Below are 13309 nucleotides of genomic sequence, written 5' to 3'. Positions count from 1 at the left end.
TTTCCCAGGAACTAGTACATCGCATGCACGTTTGTTAAATGCATGCGCATGCAGCACCCAAAACGGAGAGATGCTGGGAGAAGCAGCTGAGGTCGTCTTCTCGCAGTTGATCCCCTTCCGTTCCGTTATTAATCCTAGTAGCAAAAGCACAAGCTTTTCGAGAGTTCCCCATTCACGTGTGGACTGCTATTAATAAATTCCATTACTTGATCCTAGCTAAAATTTTGCATATACAATTCCAACTGCCAGCTCGTACACGTTTCTAGAAACGATCGCAAAACACTGAATCAGGTTCCACCGAGACTCGAACTCGGATCGCTGGATTCAAAGTCCAGAGTGCTAACGATTACACCATGGAACCGGGTGCCTCTAGCGGAAATAATCTGAGCAGCATCATGTCATTAAACCGGTAAGCTGCGATTTATTACATGTAGCGTCCTCAGGAAGTGTTTGCGTGGCAAATGAAGCAACCAAGTAGGTTGAAAGTGGGGGGAACAACTTCGAATGTAGCGAGAATTCTTGCCAGTATTCGTACATGAAGTGATGTCGAAGGGTCAGGTAATCAAAATTGCGGAACAGCCACTTACGTATGGTGGATGCTTTGTGCTGGAAGCAGCCTAGCTATGAAAACAGCTATGGACACAGAGTACTGTCGAAAAGTACGTGCTGACACACAACGCTACGTAGTGGGCGGATGGTGCTTGACACGATTACATTTGCACTTCAAATGATCGACATACTGTCTCACAACTCAAGCAGCTCTTTCAGCCTTCAACTACATTGGTCCTCAGCACAGCTCATGTTGTAGGTGTCGATTAAGAAACCTCTTTGAGAATATGGTCCAGATTGGATGCTTCAATAGCAAGTGCGGCAAGATCTCAGTAAGTGGCGGGGCACACAGCTGCTTAATTGTGCGGCCTGTTGGTCTCTGGGTATGATTCTTGCTTTGGGTGCAGGAGGTCTCGTGGTCAAATCCCGGACAGGCCCTACTTTTCACTTTCGCGACAACCAAGCACTACGATAAACTAGCGAGTCTCTGAAAGTAAGCCATGCAACAGGACAAACTGCATGTCGGGCCACCGGCCAATGATACTGGAAAGTGCGTCTTGTGGAAAGCAATCTACGAAGCAGGATTAACCCGTCTTCGATTACTTATATCTATACCTAAAGACTGACACGTACAACGATTCTATTCGTTTCCCAGGAACTCGTACATCGCATGCACGTTTGTTAAATGCATGCGCATGCAGCACCCAAAACGGAGAGATGCTGGGAGAAGCAGCTGAGGTCGTCTTCTCGCAGTTGAACCCCTTCCGTTCCGTTATTAATCCTAGTAGCAAAAGCATAAGCATTTGGAGCGTTCCCCGTTCACTTGTGGACTGCTATTAACAATTTGCATTACATGATCCTAGCTAAAATTTTGCATATACAATTCCAACTGCAAGCTCGTACACGTTTCTAGAAACGATCGCAAAACACTGAGTCAGGTTCCACCGAGACTCGAACTCGGATCGCTGGACTCAAAGTCCAGAGTGCTAACCATTACACCATGGAACCGGGTGCCTCTAGCGGAAATAATCTGAGCAGCATCATGTCATTAAACCGGTAAGCTGCGATTTATTACATGTAGCGTCCTCAGGAAGTGTTTGCGTGGCAAATGGAGCAACCAAGTAGGTTGAAAGTGGGGGGAACAACTTCGAATGTAGCGAGAATTCTTGCCAGTATTCGCACATGAAGTGATGTCGAAGGGTCAGGTAATCAAAATCGCGGAACAGCCACTTTCGTATTGTGGATGCTTTGTGCTGGAAGCAGCCTAGCTATGAAAACAGCTATGGACACAGAGTACTGTCGAAAAGTACGTGCTGTCACACAACGCTACGTAGTGGGCGGATGGTGCTTGACACGATTACATTTGCACTTCAAATGATCGACATACTGTCTCACAACTCAAGCAGCTCTTTCAGCCTTCAACTACATTGGTCCTCAGCACAGCTCATGTTGTAGGTGTCGATTAAGAAACCTCTTTGAGAATATGGTCCAGATTGGATGCTTCAATAGCAAGTGCGGCAAGATCTCAGTAAGTGGCGGGGCACAAAGCTGCTTAATTGTGCGGCCTGTTGGTCTTTGGGTATGATTCCTTCTTTGGGTGCAGAAGGTCCCGGGTTCAAATCCCGGACAGGCCCTACTTTTCACTTGCGCGACAACCAAGCACTACGATAAACTAGCGAGTCTCTGAAAGTAAGCCATGCAACAGGACAAACTGCATGTCGGGCCACCGGCCAATGATACTGGCAAGTGCGTCTTGTGGAAAGCAATCTACGAAGCTGGATTAAGCCGTCTCCGATTACTTATATCTATACCTAAAGACTGACACGCACAACGATTCTATTCGTTTCCCAGGAACTAGTACATCGCATGCACGTTTGTTAAATGCATGCGCATGCAGCACCCAAAACGGAGAGATGCTGGGAGAAGCAGCTGAGGTCGTCTTCTCGCAGTTGATCCCCTTCCGTTCCGTTATTAATCCTAGTAGCAAAAGCACAAGCTTTTCGAGAGTTCCCCATTCACGTGTGGACTGCTATTAATAAATTCCATTACTTGATCCTAGCTAAAATTTTGCATATACAATTCCAACTGCCAGCTCGTACACGTTTCTAGAAACGATCGCAAAACACTGAATCAGGTTCCACCGAGACTCGAACTCGGATCGCTGGATTCAAAGTCCAGAGTGCTAACGATTACACCATGGAACCGGGTGCCTCTAGCGGAAATAATCTGAGCAGCATCATGTCATTAAACCGGTAAGCTGCGATTTATTACATGTAGCGTCCTCAGGAAGTGTTTGCGTGGCAAATGAAGCAACCAAGTAGGTTGAAAGTGGGGGGAACAACTTCGAATGTAGCGAGAATTCTTGCCAGTATTCGTACATGAAGTGATGTCGAAGGGTCAGGTAATCAAAATTGCGGAACAGCCACTTACGTATGGTGGATGCTTTGTGCTGGAAGCAGCCTAGCTATGAAAACAGCTATGGACACAGAGTACTGTCGAAAAGTACGTGCTGTCACACAACGCTACGTAGTGGGCGGATGGTGCTTGACACGATTACATTTGCACTTCAAATGATCGACATACTGTCTCACAACTCAAGCAGCTCTTTCAGCCTTCAACTACATTGGTCCTCAGCACAGCTCATGTTGTAGGTGTCGATTAAGAAACCTCTTTGAGAATATGGTCCAGATTGGATGCTTCAATAGCAAGTGCGGCAAGATCTCAGTAAGTGGCGGGGCACACAGCTGTTTAATTGTGCGGCCTGTTGGTCTTTGGGTATGATTCCTGTTTTGGGTGCAGGAGGTCTCGTGGTCAAATCCCGGACAGGCCCTACTTTTCACTTTCGCGACAACCAAGCACTACGATAAACTAGCGAGTCTCTGAAAGTAAGCCATGCAACAGGACAAACTGCATGTCGGGCCACCGGCCAATGATACTGGCAAGTGCGTCTTGTGGAAAGCAATCTACGAAGCAGGATTAAGCCGTCTTCGATTACTTATATCTATACCTAAAGACTGACACGTACAACGATTCTATTCGTTTCCCAGGAACTCGTACATCGCATGCACGTTTGTTAAATGCATGCGCATGCAGCACCCAAAACGGAGAGATGCTGGGAGAAGCAGCTGAGGTCGTCTTCTCGCAGTTGAACCCCTTCCGTTCCGTTATTAATCCTAGTAGCAAAAGCATAAGCATTTGGAGCGTTCCCCATTCACGTGTGGACTGCTATTAACAATTTGCATTACATGATCCTAGCTAAAATTTTGCATATACAATTCCAACTGCCAGCTCGTACACGTTTCTAGAAACGATCGCAAAACACTGAATCAGGTTCCACCGAGACTCGAACTCGGATCACTGGATTGAAAGTCCAAAGTGCTAACCATTACACCATGGAACCGGGTGCCTCTAGCGGAAATAATCTGAGCAGCATCATGTCATTAAACCGGTAAGCTGCGATTTATTACATGTAGCGTCCTCAGGAAGTGTTTGCGTGGCAAATGAAGCAACCAAGTAGGTTGAAAGTGGGGGGAACAACTTCGAATGTAGCGAGAAGTCTTGCCAGTATTCGTACATGAAGTGATGTCGAAGGGTCAGGTAATCAAAATCGCGGAACAGCCACTTACGTATGGTGGATGCTTTGTGCTGGAAGCAGCCTAGCTATGAAAACAGCTATGGACACAGAGTACTGTCGAAAAGTACGTGCTGTCACACAACGCTACGTAGTGGGCGGATGGTGCTTGACACGATTACATTTGCACTTCAAATGATCGACGTACTGTCTCACAACTCAAGCAGCTCTTTCAGCCTTCAACTACATTGGTCCTCAGCACAGCTCATGTTGTAGGTGTCGATTAACAAACCTCTTTGAGAATATGGTCCAGATTGGATGCTTCAATAGCAAGTGCGGCAAGATCTCAGTAGGTGGCGGGGTGCACAGCTGCTTACTTTTGCGGCCTGTTGGTCTTTGGGTATGATTCCTGCTTTGGGTGCAGGAGGTCTCGGGTTCAAATCCCGGACAGGCCCTACTTTTCACTTTCGCGACAACCAAGCACTACGATAAACTAGCGAGTCTCTGAAAGTAAGCCATGCAACAGGACAAACTGCATGTCGGGCCACCGGCCAATGATACTGGCAAGTGCGTCTTGTGGAAAGCAATCTACGAAGCTGGATTAAGCCGTCTTCGATTACTTATATCTATACCTAAAGACTGACACGTACAACGATTCTATTCGTTTCCCAGGAACTAGTACATCGCATGCACGTTTGTTAAATGCATGCGCATGCAGCACCCAAAACGGAGAGATGCTGGGAGAAGCAGCTGAGGTCGTCTTCTCGCAGTTGAACCCCTTCCGTTCCGTTATTAATCCTAGTAGCAAAAGCATAAGCATCTGGAGCGTTCCCCATTCACTTGTGGACTGCTATTAACAATTTGCATTACATGATCCTAGCTAAAATTTTGCATATACAATTCCAACTGCAAGCTCGTACACGTTTCTAGAAACGATCGCAAAACACTGAGTCAGGTTCCACCGAGACTCGAACTCGGATCGCTGGACTCAAAGTCCAGAGTGCTAACCATTACACCATGGAACCGGGTGCCTCTAGCGGAAATAATCTGAGCAGCATCATGTCATTAAACCGGTAAGCTGCGATTTATTACATGTAGCGTCCTCAGGAAGTGTTTGCGTGGCAAATGGAGCAACCAAGTAGGTTGAAAGTGGGGGGAACAACTTCGAATGTAGCGAGAATTCTTGCCAGTATTCGCACATGAAGTGATGTCGAAGGGTCAGGTAATCAAAATCGCGGAACAGCCACTTTCGTATTGTGGATGCTTTGTGCTGGAAGCAGCCTAGCTATGAAAACAGCTATGGACACAGAGTACTGTCGAAAAGTACGTGCTGTCACACAACGCTACGTAGTGGGCGGATGGTGCTTGACACGATTACATTTGCACTTCAAATGATCGACATACTGTCTCACAACTCAAGCAGCTCTTTCAGCCTTCAACTACATTGGTCCTCAGCACAGCTCATGTTGTAGGTGTCGATTAAGAAACCTCTTTGAGAATATGGTCCAGATTGGATGCTTCAATAGCAAGTGCGGCAAGATCTCAGAAAGTGGCGGGGTGCACAGCTGAATACCGGTGCGGCCTCTTGGTCTAGGGGTATGATTCCTGCTTTGGGTGCAGGAGGTCCCGGGTTCAAATGCCGGACAGGCCCTACTTTTCACTTTCGCGACAACCAAGCACTACGATAAACTAGCGAGTCTCTGAAAGTAAGCCATGCAACAGGACAAACTGCATGTCGGGCCACCGGCCAATGATACTGGCAAGTGCGTCTTGTGGAAAGCAATCTACGAAGCACTCTTAAGCCGTCTTCGATTACTTATATCTATACCTAAAGACTGACACGTACAACGATTCTATTTGTTTCCCAGGATCTAGTACATCGCATGCCCGTTTGTTACATGCATGCGCTTGCAGCACCCAAAACGGAGAGATGCTGGGAGAAGCAGCTGAGGTCGTCTTCTCGCAGTTGAAGCCCTTACGTTACATGTAGCGTCCTCAGGAAGTGTTTGCGTGGCAAATGAAGCAACCAAGTAGGCTGACAGTGGAGGGAGCAACTTCGAATGTAGCTAGAATTCTTGCCAGTATTCGTACATGAAGTGATGTCGAAGGGTCAGGTAATCTAAATCGCGGAACAGCCACTTTCGTATAGTGGATGCTTTGTGCTAGAAGCAGCCTAGCTATGAAAACAGCTATGGACACAGAGTACTGTCGAAAAGTGCGTGCTGTCACACAACGCTACGTAGTGGGCGGATGGTGCGTGACACGATAACATTTGCACTTCACACGATCGACATACTGTAACACAAGTCAAGCATCTCTATCAGCCTTCAACTACACTGGTCCTCAGCATAGCTCATGTTGTAGGTGTCGGAGTAAGAAACCTCTTTGAGAATATGGTCCAGATTGGATGCTGCAATAGCAAGTGCGGCAAGATCTCAGTAGGTGGCGGGGTGAACATCTGCTTACTTGTGCGGCCTGTTGGTCTAGGGGTATGTCAGCCGGCAGTGGCCGTGGCGGTCGGACGCGGTTTGTTTTCGCTCTTGCCTGTGGCGGTCGCGTGCTGTTTGGTGAGTGTGTGCATCGCTACGTTGTTTTATTGTGGCGTGATGAATTGCATTCGACTATAATGTATCAAGTTATACGGAAAGACACGTTGAAATTGAGTTTTGACCCTCATTATGCACGACCCAAATCCTTTGAGGTTGAGTTATTTATTAGAGACGTCATGAAAATCACTATTGATGATATGATTGGCATTCACCTATCTATCGTTAGCAGTACGGTGTACCTAAAATTGTTGAAACCCGAGAAATGCGAACAGGTCGCTCAATCTTGTGGAGGCGTGTTGAAGTTCCACCATTCTGACGGCAATGTTGGTGAAGTCAGAATTTCACTTGCCGGTCTCGGAGTGAGAACTTTTCGCATATTTGAATTACCCTTTGAAATTTCCGCTGACCATATTAATGCCAAATTGAGGGAATATGGAACTGTCACCAGGAATACGGCAGAAAAGTGGTCGACTATGCATATTTTCCCGGTGCTAAACGGTGTCCGTCAGGTGAAGATAGATATGTTAAAGCACATTCCGTCCTACATCACTGTGTGTGGCTACAGAGCCATAGTGATTTATGACGGGCAGCCGAGAACTTCTGCGGGTTGTGGGTCCACAGAACATATCCGTGCTCAGTGTGTCCAACGACGCGTGGCGCAAATACCGGCCGGTGAGCGTGAGTTGCGCGGCCCGACGTCTACGTTGCCATTATCATACGTCGCCGCTGCCCGGGCTAATGTCACCTCGGAACCTAGTTTAGATGTTTCGCTAGAGGGTTTGCGCGCAGTGCACGAAGGCGCTACACCGATGGAAGCGAACGATGTACCGAATGTTCCTTCTTCACACACCCAGAAGGAGGGCAATACTCACTCGCAGCTGGGGCACCCACCGGACACCGAAAGTATTCCGGCGGGCGTACCGGTTCGAGACGACAAGTCCGACGTGGACCGGATGGAGTCGAACGAGATGGCTGGCCACCAGCCCCCGCGGTCTCCCAAATCTCAGAAGAAACGCCGGCTAGCACATCAAGGGGCAGAAGCAAAGGCGCCAATATTGCGTGAAAAGGCGAACCACGTCAGACAGAAACTGACTGAAGTGACTGACCCACCGTCGTCGGCAACCAGCAAAACGACAAAAAAATCTCGGACGGACGAATCAGACACTGATCACGGACGATTACCCTCAGGGGACCCTACGGTGGCCGATACATTGGATCCGAACTCTATGCCTGAATGTTCCAAGCTCTCGGATTGCTATATGAACGCAGACAAGTTCGTGTGCGATTGGTCAGATGACGTTGAAGAGGGTGGTCGGGAAGAAGATTTAGTACGGGATCGGCGCGGTATAGAGAATCCGTCATCAGAAGCTCAAGGAGATGTGTCCCACCAGCAACAAACGGCTACCGCCGGCGTCGGTGCAGTGGCTGATGACGCGGACTTCTTTTAGATGATGTTCGCCATGAACATCAATAGTAGGCATATTGTCACCTAGACCTCTGTTCTCATGACGTCCTTGCAAGCTTACCGCATTGCGACATTGAACATCAATAAGATCAGTAGTCCACTCAACTTAAAAAACCTTCAAGATTTTCTCTATGCCGCTGATATTGATCTCATTATGCTGCAGGAAGTGACCAATATTAACCTTGACCGTATCACGGGTTACAATGCCGTCGTTAATCCTGGAAATGGCACTGAACTAGGGACCGCGATCATGGCTAAGGAAGGGATAGTGATGTCACATATCGAACGCCTGGCGAATAGCAAAGGTATAGCGACTACTATCGATACTACCAGATTTATTAATCTCTACGCCCTTTCCGGTTCTGGGAGACGACGACAGAGGGCAGAGTTTTTTAAAGATGGCATTGTGCCACTTTTCACACCACCTTCAGACCAACTTATATTCGCTGGTGATTTTAACTGTGTACTCAGTCCCAAAGACCAGACACCAAATTTCAATCCGTCCGCCGAGCTTCGCGCCATCATTGAAGAGTTAAATTTAATAGACACATGGGAGCATAGACACGGTGACAGGCCCGGATTCACATTCGTTACTGGTCACTCAGCTAGCCGCGTCGATAGAATCTACGCATCAGCAAATATGAGGGAACATGTTTTGCAGGCAGAGCTATGGCCGTCTGTCTTTACAGATCATGTGGCATATAGATGTACCGTCAATTTAGCCAGACAAGGGACGTACAGGGCAAGGGGACCCTGGAAACTAAATGTAGCGCATTTAACAGAACCCGAGTGTCACACAGTCTTCCGCAACACGTGGGCAGAATGCGAACGAAAGTTTCCCGCGTACGACTCTGCCATTACGTGGTGGGTAAAATGTGCAAAACCCGCCTTAACAAAAGCGATGAAGAATTATTCCAGAGATCGATGTGCCTGGCAGACGCAAACCCTGGAATTCTACTTTCAGTGTTTAAGGGATTTATATCGAGAAGATGCAACGATAATAGCAAATCGTATGCATATTAAACGAATACAGGCTACGATTTTAACCCTCAAACGGAAGCAATTGGAAGGCTGTAAAGTCAGGACACGTCGGGAAAACGCCGTACAGGACGAAACGACATCAATGTATCATGTTATTCGCGAACAGAAAAGGGGGCACAGAAAGATATTGACAGAACTGCACACTGCAGATGGTCGACACTTACACCAACAGCGTGACATACAAGACGAGATTTATAAACATTTCACAGCACAGTTAACGGAACACCCGGTGGATATAGCGGCGCAGCAAGCCCTCATGGCACGCCGTTTTGCGACATTGAGCACGGAAGAAGCAGACGGCCTCGCTGCAGTAATAACTGACGATGAAGTAGCGGACGCCATTCGAGGGAGCCCACAGAATAAATCGCCTGGCCCCGACGGATTACGGGCCGAGTTTTATAGAACTTTTCGACACCATTTAGTTCCAAAGATGACCATGGTCTGTAATGATATCCTAAACGCTGGAGATGATATCTTAAGGGAATACTGTGAGGGCATAGTGGTATTGGTCCCCAAAACCCCAGCGGGCAAGACAGTCGACAATCTCCGACCGATTACATTACTTAATACGGATTATAAGATATTCGCGCGGGTCATGATGCAGCGATTCAGTACGGTACTCAGTACTGTTACGGGGGCCTATCAAACGAGCGTTGGGAAAACTAGAAACATCCAGCAGACGTTAAGCGAATATAGAGATATCATAGCTACAGCCGCCGCTTGTGACATCCGATGCTCTCTAGTGTCGCTAGATTTTGAAAAAGGATTCGACAAAAGTCAGTCACTCATATCTTCTGTGCTCAATGGCAACAATGAATTTTCCACGGAAAGTTATTGACACTGAGAAACGGAACATCCAAGATCTGTCTCAACGGACAACTAAGTAAACCTATTTCCATCACTAGGTCGGTACGACAAGGTTGCCCGATGTCAATGGCTTTGTTTGCAGTTGCTCTTGAACCCTTGCTGTTCTCCCTGACGCAAGACCTTCCGGGATTACGTATACATGGCCAGAAGATTGTCTGCCAGGCATTTGCGGATGACGTCAGTTTTGTGGTGACGAAAGATGAAGACTTAGAACGCGCATTTCAGCTGATAAACACTTATGAAGCCGCCTCAGGAGCGAAAGTCAACTGTAAAAAGTCTATGTTCAATGCACCATACCTGAGAATGATCTTTACAGGGTCAGAGCGCTTTACAGCTGCCTGACGGACAGTAAATCGCGGAACAGAATACAAGTAAAGTATAAAGACTGCAATTGGGCAAAGATCTGGGAAAACATTCACGACGCACACTTACCATCGCAGGTGCTGTCTACGTGGTACATGGCGGTCAATAGGATCATACCGACAAATTCAAAGCTACACATGATTCACTTGGCCGACACTCCGAATTGCATTCACTGTACTTTACTAGATACCATCGAACATCGCTTTCTATGCGAAGATGTGAAGGACATCTGGATTCTCTTTGCACGGAAGCTCTCAAGTATGCTGCGTACTGCACCTAGGATGATTACTCCAGCTGGACTCCTCACTCCCGATGCCGTTCCATACCCCCCGCAAAACGACGAGCAGTCAATTGGCTTCAAGGTCAGACGGTGTATTATATATTATCGGCGCCAGTAAAAAATAAAGAAGACTATGGGTTATACCTACTAACTCAACACCAGAAACTTCAACAAATAAACAAATATATAGAAAAGTATGCGTCTATCCTAACCGAACATTAACGTAGAAAGATATTCATCCAGGGCAACGTAAGCCATGCAACAGGACAAACTGCATGTCGGGCCACCGGCCAATGATACTGGCTAGTGCATCTTGTGGAAAGCAATCTACGAAGCAGGATTAAGCCGTCTTCGCTTACTCATATCTATACCTAAATACTGACACGTACAACGATTCTATTCGCTTCCCAGGAACTAGTACATCGCATGCACGTTTGTTAAATGCATTCGCATGCAGCACCCAAAACGGAGAGATGATGGGAGAAGCAGCTGAGGTCGTCTTCTCGCAGTTGAACCCCTCACTTTCCGTTATTAATCCTAGTAGCCAAAGCATAAGCATTTGGAGCGTTCCCCATTCACGTGTGGACTGCTATTAACAATTTGCACTAGTACATTGCATGCACGTTTGTTAAGTGCATGCGCATGCAGCACCCAAAACGGAGAGACGCTGGGAGAAGCAGCTGAGGTCGTCTTCTCGCAGTTGAACCCCTTACATTCCGTTATTAATCCTAGTAGCAAAAGCATAAGCATTTGGAGCGTTCCCCATTCACATGTGGACTGCTATTAACAATTTGCATTACATGATCCTAGCTAAAATTTTGCATATACAATTCCCACTGCCAGGTCGTACACGTTTCTAGAAACGATCGCAAAACACTGAATCAGGTTCCACCGAGACTCGAACGCGGATCGCTGGATTCAAAGTCCAGAGTGGTAACCATTACATCATTTTTTTTAAACATTTTAAACAGTCCAGAGTGCTAACCATTACACCATTTTTTTTTACTTTCGTTTTCGTATGCCATTGTTTCAAATTTAGGGGTGACAGTCAGATTCAGGCTGCGGAAACAAAGCGGGCAGGGGTCGAAACCCGAGGCCTGGCCACGATGATTCCACCGTCCTGTTTTCGAATGGCAAATGTACAACGGCGTCGTACTTTCCCCTACTGTCTCGGTTCTTGGTGTTACTTTTGTTTTTCTTGTTCGCCCTAAAGGTCCACGTAAACTTCAGTCCAGGTGTAGAGAATAATTTTACATAAAGGCGGCAAAACCAGCTACAGTATAAAAGAAATCGGCTCACACAGGCGACCTTAGCCAACACCCTCCCTTTCAAATGTCAGGCTAAGCATATTTGCAAAATCTTTACGGAGTCCTGGCAAGCGCAATCGGTTCCAGTAAGCAGTAAGAATGTACTGCCGAAACGTTAGGTGTTAATCCTCTTCATGACAACTATCGACAAAATGTACGAAGTGTCCAAGCAACCACATAACGGTATTGAGCTTCGTTCGCGGATAAAAGGAAGAATCGGGCCGTACGATTATGTCAATGGTATAAGCGGTTTCGGCAGTCCTAGTGACAAAAGCCAGTTGTTTCCTGAGCCAAAGCCAATTAGCAAGGTGCCCACTGCAGGTGAATCGATGCTCAAGTGTGTCCAGGAGACCACACCGAGTGCAGTTGTCCGTGTCAGAAAGACCAATACGGTGCATTCGTACGTTGGTGGGGACCAAATCATTAACTACCCCACACCACGTGGACGCCACAGCCATTGAGTGGATCGGCAGACTAACATTCTTCCAGACGTTCCTCCAGGACACTGATGGAGACGCCAGTTCGATTGGATTGGGACCGGCCAGCCCCTCACAACGGGCAATCAAGCTCTTGGTCGTTGGCACCGGTCGTCGCAAGAAGACGTCACCGAGGTAACTAACCGCAATATAAAATTCCCGGACGTGTTTCAACTTAAAATTGAGGCGACCGACGTCGACAGGTGGAGCAAGGCTCTTCGGACGCAGAACAGTAAAAAGTCTGGATGTAATTGAAGTCACTTCTTGCGTAACAATGAGAGTCGTACGGCGGACGTACAAGGCAGATGCCTTGCGAGTAATGTCAGTGAGGCCCAAGCCTCCGGAGATACATGGTTTCGTCACAACCTCGTAACGCAACTTGAATAGATGACCCTTCCATATAAACCTGCTAGACAATTGGCGCAACCTTTTCGCCACCATAATGGGAAGTGGGAACAGCTGAGCAACATAATAGGCTTTACATAACACGTACGTGTCTAAAATTCTGACTTTTTGCAAAATGGTAGCAGAGCGCTGCTCATGGACCATCAGAGCCCCCTGTATCTTCTCGGTGACAGATTTCCAATTAAGAGACGCCATTTTTATGGGACACCGATCAATGCTAATCCCCAATGACGTATGGCGATCGACAAAAGTGGCCCAAGGGACATCAGCATCGCGAAACCCTCGAATATCAAGGAACTTACATTTACCCTGATTGAGACGCGCTCCAGAGACACAACAGTATGCATCAACTACCCCTCTCAACAATGTGATATCATCACGTTGACGGAGGAGAACAACGACATCGTCCGCGTACGCCTTAAAAGTGAGCTTCCCA

General features: G+C 47.3%; 5 non-coding genes across 5 annotated transcripts; all 5 read right to left on the bottom strand.

Moving 5' to 3' along the window:
* Positions 1 to 289: 289 nt before the first annotated feature.
* Trnaq-uug (transfer RNA glutamine (anticodon UUG)) lies at positions 290 to 361 on the bottom strand. Its single transcript has one exon. It is a non-coding gene; the product is annotated as a tRNA-Gln (tRNA).
* A 1124-nt stretch (positions 362 to 1485) lies between these two features.
* Trnaq-uug (transfer RNA glutamine (anticodon UUG)) lies at positions 1486 to 1557 on the bottom strand. Its single transcript has one exon. It is a non-coding gene; the product is annotated as a tRNA-Gln (tRNA).
* Positions 1558 to 2681: 1124 nt separating this feature from the next.
* Trnaq-uug (transfer RNA glutamine (anticodon UUG)) lies at positions 2682 to 2753 on the bottom strand. Its single transcript has one exon. It is a non-coding gene; the product is annotated as a tRNA-Gln (tRNA).
* Positions 2754 to 3877: 1124 nt separating this feature from the next.
* On the bottom strand, positions 3878 to 3949 carry Trnae-uuc (transfer RNA glutamic acid (anticodon UUC)). Its single transcript has one exon. It is a non-coding gene; the product is annotated as a tRNA-Glu (tRNA).
* A 1124-nt stretch (positions 3950 to 5073) lies between these two features.
* On the bottom strand, positions 5074 to 5145 carry Trnaq-uug (transfer RNA glutamine (anticodon UUG)). The gene has a single exon. It is a non-coding gene; the product is annotated as a tRNA-Gln (tRNA).
* Between the last annotated feature and the right edge of the window lie 8164 nt (positions 5146 to 13309).

The sequence above is a fragment of the Schistocerca gregaria genome, chromosome 3, assembly GCF_023897955.1.
Source record: "Schistocerca gregaria isolate iqSchGreg1 chromosome 3, iqSchGreg1.2, whole genome shotgun sequence".
NCBI lineage: Eukaryota > Metazoa > Arthropoda > Insecta > Orthoptera > Acrididae > Schistocerca > Schistocerca gregaria.
Note: the sequence above shows the minus strand (reverse complement) of the source record. Positions and strands in the feature narration are given on the sequence as shown.